The following is a 5,078-nucleotide window of genomic DNA, read 5'->3' as shown; positions in this document are numbered from 1 at the left end:
CTGCAAAGAGCCTCTTGTGCTGGTGCAGATATCTGATTTAATGTAAAAGACGCTAATGGAGATAGACATCAGGGTCACACAGACAATTGAGCAATATTGAGACAGAGAAATTACACAATGGCATCATGGAGAGGCAAGGAGCAAGTGGAAATCGTGGGATGATGGGTGATAGGGCTGAAAAGCTTTATGTAATTAGGAGAATGTTGGGGAGAGAGTGTGACAATGCTAACTACTCAATCCACTCGGGCACATGTTATTACAATAGAGTACAATTTCTTTGTGCCAGACTCTGTGCTAAGCCCCACAGAGGAGGGGGAGGGGATTCAAAGATACAAAAGATGCTGTCCCACCTTGAAGGCGCTCACAGCCTAGAGCTAGAGGAAGACTCAGAAAGAAAAGGCTGTAATATGAAGTCAAGAGATACTATCCTGGCCAAAGTCAAGAGATACTACCCTGGCCAACGTGACGAAACCCCGTCTCTACTAACAATACAAAAATTAGCCAGATGTGGTGACACACGCCTGTAATCCCAGCTACTCAGGAAGCTGAGGCACAAGGATCTCTTGAACCCTGGAGGCAAAGGTTGCAGTGAGCCAAGATTGTGCCACTGCACTCCAGCCTGGGTGACAGAGCAAGACCTTGTCTCAAAAATAAAAAACAAAAAAATAAAGTCCATTTCACAGCAGTGTGATTCTGGGTGAAAGTGTATTTCAAGTCCATTTTTTTCAGCTTGATGAGGAATTCAATGGTAGCAAGACTGACTTGACATATTCCAAAACTAACCAGGCTGTGACAGCACACGTGTGACACAACATATGGAATATTTGTTAATATATCACCTGTGTATTTGTGCTTAGATGCTGATACCCAGTTGCTCTGACATAACTGATGCCGGATCATGTCGTGTAATTATCTAGTAGGGGCCGTATGGAGCGGCCACGTGTTTGCACATGTACGGTGGAACCAGCCCAGAGTGGATGGGTCTTCCTGTCCTCAGTCACCCTAAAAAGAGAAAATCCCAGGATAAAACATGAGGATTTGAGAGGTGGGCCTAGACTGAGATGGCATGGAGCATTTTCACTGCTCTTTCTGAGCTTAGTAGTAAACTTAGACCAAACACTGAGTGATGAAAACGCCTGAAGCTCCTCCAGTAGTCAGCATCTTTTCCATTGTAGCCTCAGGAATCAAGAAAGGGGCTGTGTCGGAGCTCCTGGGAAGAGACCTGAGCATATGCGGGAGATGTTAGTCATTCTCCTAGTTAGATGTGTAGTGATTCCTTTCCAATACCTCTAAGCTCCTGAAAAGCCACTCGCTGATACAATGCAGCTCTGGCATGGGAATAACCAAATAGATCCATGGAGTAAAATAGAGAGCCTAGAAAAAAGCCCATATAGTATAGGCACTTAGTATATTAATGATATGCTTTGGCTGTGTCCCCACCCGAATCTCATCTTGAATTGTAGCTCCCACCATTCCCATGTGTCATGGGAGGGACCGGGTGGGAGGTAATTGAATCATGGGGGCAGATCTTTCCCGTGCTGTTCTCGTGATAGTGAATAAGTCTCACGAGATCTGATGGTTTTATAAAGCGGAGTTCCCCTGCACAAGCTCTCTCTTTCCCTATCATCAAGTGAGACGTGCCTTTGCTCTTCCCTCGCCTTCCACCATGATTGTGATGCCTCCCCAGCCACGTGGAACTGTGAATTCATTCAACCTCTTTTTCTTTATAAATTACCCAGTCTCGGGTATGTTTTTATCAGCAGTGTGAAAATGCACTAATAGAATTATAAAACCAGCATTTCCAAATTACGGAGAAGGAATGGACTAGTCAACAAATAGCAATTTGGGAAAATAAAAAATAAGAACCTACCTTTCACAATACTCAAAGGGTGTATTCTTGGTGTGTTAAAAAGCTAAGTGTACAAACGAAATTCTTTAAGTAATAGAAAAAATAGAAGACTTTAAAATTAATGTTGGTATAGGCTCTTTTTAAGCAAAATCCTAAAGGAAAACATTGACAAATCTGACCATAAAACTCAATGATATTCTGTATGTTGAAAAAATATCCTAAACAAGGCTAAAAGATCAGTGGCAGGATGAAGGAAAGTATTCTCAACATATATAATGACCAAAAGATTGATATCCAAATATATCAAGATTTCTCAAAAATCAATGACAAAAACACTAAAATTTAGTAGAAAATTGAACAAACAATATAAACAGGCAATGCACAAAAAGAAGAAATACAAATTGAAAGATGTTGAACCTTAATAGTAACCCCCTAAAATGCAAAATAAAATAGTGATGTTTTATGGAGCTTATTTTTCCAATACAATAGCAATGTTTAGGCAATACAGTTTAGCATCCCTAATCTGAAAATCCAAAATCTGAAATGTTCCAAAATCTGAAAATTTATGAGTGCAAATACGGTGCCACAAATGGAAAATACCACACCTGACCTCACGTGATGGGTCACAGTCAAAATGCAGTCAAAATTTGATTTCATTCACAAAATTGTTAGAAAAAATATTGTCTAAAACTACCTTCAGGCTATGCATATAAGACATATATGAAACATAAATGCATTTCATGTTTATACTTGGGTCACGTCCCCAAGATATCTCATTATGTATTTGCAAATATTCTAAAATGTGAAATCTGAAATCCAAAACACTTCTAGTCTGAAGCATTTCAGATAATGGATACTCAACCTGTATTAAACGCCTGTTGATTAGCCTTTTCATACGTTGTTGGTAGATCAGACTGGTAACTTTTCCAGAGGGCAATTCAACAGTACCTTCATTTAAAAAAAAAAAGAAAAAAAAGAAAGAAAAGAGGGTTAGGTGCGGTGGCTCATACCTGTAATCCCAGCACTTTGAGAGGCTGAGGAGGGCAGATCACTTGAGGCCAGGAGTTTGAGACCAGCCTGGCCAACAAGGTGAAACCCATGTCTACTAAAAATACAAAAATTAGCCAGGCGTGGTGGCACATGCCTGTAATCCCCACTACTCAGGAGGCTGAGGCATGAGAATCACTTGAACCCAGGAGGTGGAGGTTGAAGTGAAGTGAGCCAAGCCTGGGTAACAAAGCAACATGCTGTCTCAGATAAATAAACAAATAAATAAATAAGTAAATAAATGAAATGCACCTGGCCCTCTACCAAGCAATCTGGATGGATAGCTTGCAGAAATACATAGGCACAAAGTGATCCATATATGCTATGGGCTGAATGTCTCTGTCATTACCTGTGGTAATAGCATCTGTGTGCCGTATACTCAGTGAGAAATTGTGATAGATGTCCTTTCGAGTGCCTGTCCAACCCATGCCTCCCTTTCTTTTTTAAAACTTTTAAATATAATATTTTATTTCCCACATTACACCAACATAACATGCCTTCCTTTCTAAGAACTGTGCTTAGGCCAGGCCTGGTGGCTCACCCCTGTAATCCCAGCACTTTCAGAAACTGAGGTCGAAGGATCACTTGAGCCCAGGGCAAAAAAGTGAGACCCCCATCTCAACAACAACAACAACCACAACAAAAAACCCAAAAAGTTAGCTGGGCATGGTGGCACACACCTCTGGTCCCAGCTACATAAGAGGCTGAGGAAAGAGGATCATTTCAGCCCAGAAAGTCAAGGTTGCACTGAGCCATGTTCATGCCACTGCACTCCAGCCTGGGTGACAGAGTGAGACCTTGTCTTAAATAAATAAATAAATAGGAAGAAGAAATATGCTCACCTAAAAGCATGGGTAGCCATACGTCATAGTCCAAATAGGGCCTGTCCCTAGTGAGAATAATACGATCCTTTCTCCCAGGAATTTGGCATTGGGGCAGGGGCTTTGGCAATTTATCCTATGTTCCCTACATGACGGTCATGTAATCTCAGGACTAGGTATACTGTATTGGGGCAGCTATTGGTGATTCTGTACAAGTAGTAATAAGAAACCAGTCTATTAAAAAGGAGAATGAATCAGACTCACCAAGAAGGGCAGAGACACAAAACCATGTGACCCCAACTAGAGAGAAACAAAGAGTGACTGCATTGGTTCTTCGATGCCCACCAGCTCATCATGAGATTCAACTTCATGTATGTCGTTTAGGTTCCCTGAAGTATCCTGTTTCCTTATTTGCCTGCTCTGTTATTGGGGATTATTTAAATACATATTCGTCAATTTTCCTTTCCCTTCCCTTTCAATATCTTCATTCCATGTTCAATTTAATCGTCCTCAAGCCATAGTGATGGTGTAAGTCAGGGGTCAGTTCCCTTGGGGTTAGCCCCTAGGATCCCTCTATAGCTAAGGTTTCTTCTGTTCCCAGGGCTAAAGCACCAGCACTATCCTGTCACTTAGGCACACTGCTTGGAAACTCTCAGGACTCTGCAGCAGTCGGCCTCAGAGGGTTCCCTGCAAGCACCAGTCTCCCTCACCAAGTTAAACCAAATGTATTCAGCAGCAGCCTTGACAGAATATACTTGCCTGAATTACTGTGAACAAATTACCCGAGGCTGTTGTACACTTCATCATCTATCCACGCCATACTTGGGAACTTGATTTTGTGTTTGGGAGATAGTGAGGGCATGACTTGGCATAACAAAGGCTGAGCAGGGTGCAGCTTGCTGTGTCTTAGCCACTAACTTCAGTGAATCATTCATTAGCAAGGTTGGTGCATGGGAGAAATGAGAAACACGGAACCTGATTAGAAGGAGAATTTATCACCCTGCCTGGAACGGTAAACAAAACAAAGGAGCCGTCCATCACAGTGGGGTCTGGCACCACGTTGGCAGCCAACATCTGCTCCACTGGCTGAACGTTCACCTCAGAAAGGGAAGTGCAACCTGATGGCTTCTAGAAAAGCTCCGTGTACTGCTGGCTCTGGGGCCATAGGGCATTTCCCCAAAGGACCATGAATGTCCCAGACTCTGTAGGTTGCAGAGCAACAAGTTGTCTTTGGGAAAGTGGGTATGTTCGATTTTATTACTGATCCATCATATGTTCTATACCCAAAGGGAGGAAATATTCACAAACTATGCATCTGACAAAGTTCTAATATCCAGAATCTATCAAGAACATAAACAATT

The sequence above is a fragment of the Macaca mulatta genome, chromosome 20 (assembly GCF_049350105.2).
Source record: "Macaca mulatta isolate MMU2019108-1 chromosome 20, T2T-MMU8v2.0, whole genome shotgun sequence".
Taxonomy (NCBI): Eukaryota; Metazoa; Chordata; class Mammalia; order Primates; family Cercopithecidae; genus Macaca; species Macaca mulatta.
Note: the sequence above shows the minus strand (reverse complement) of the source record.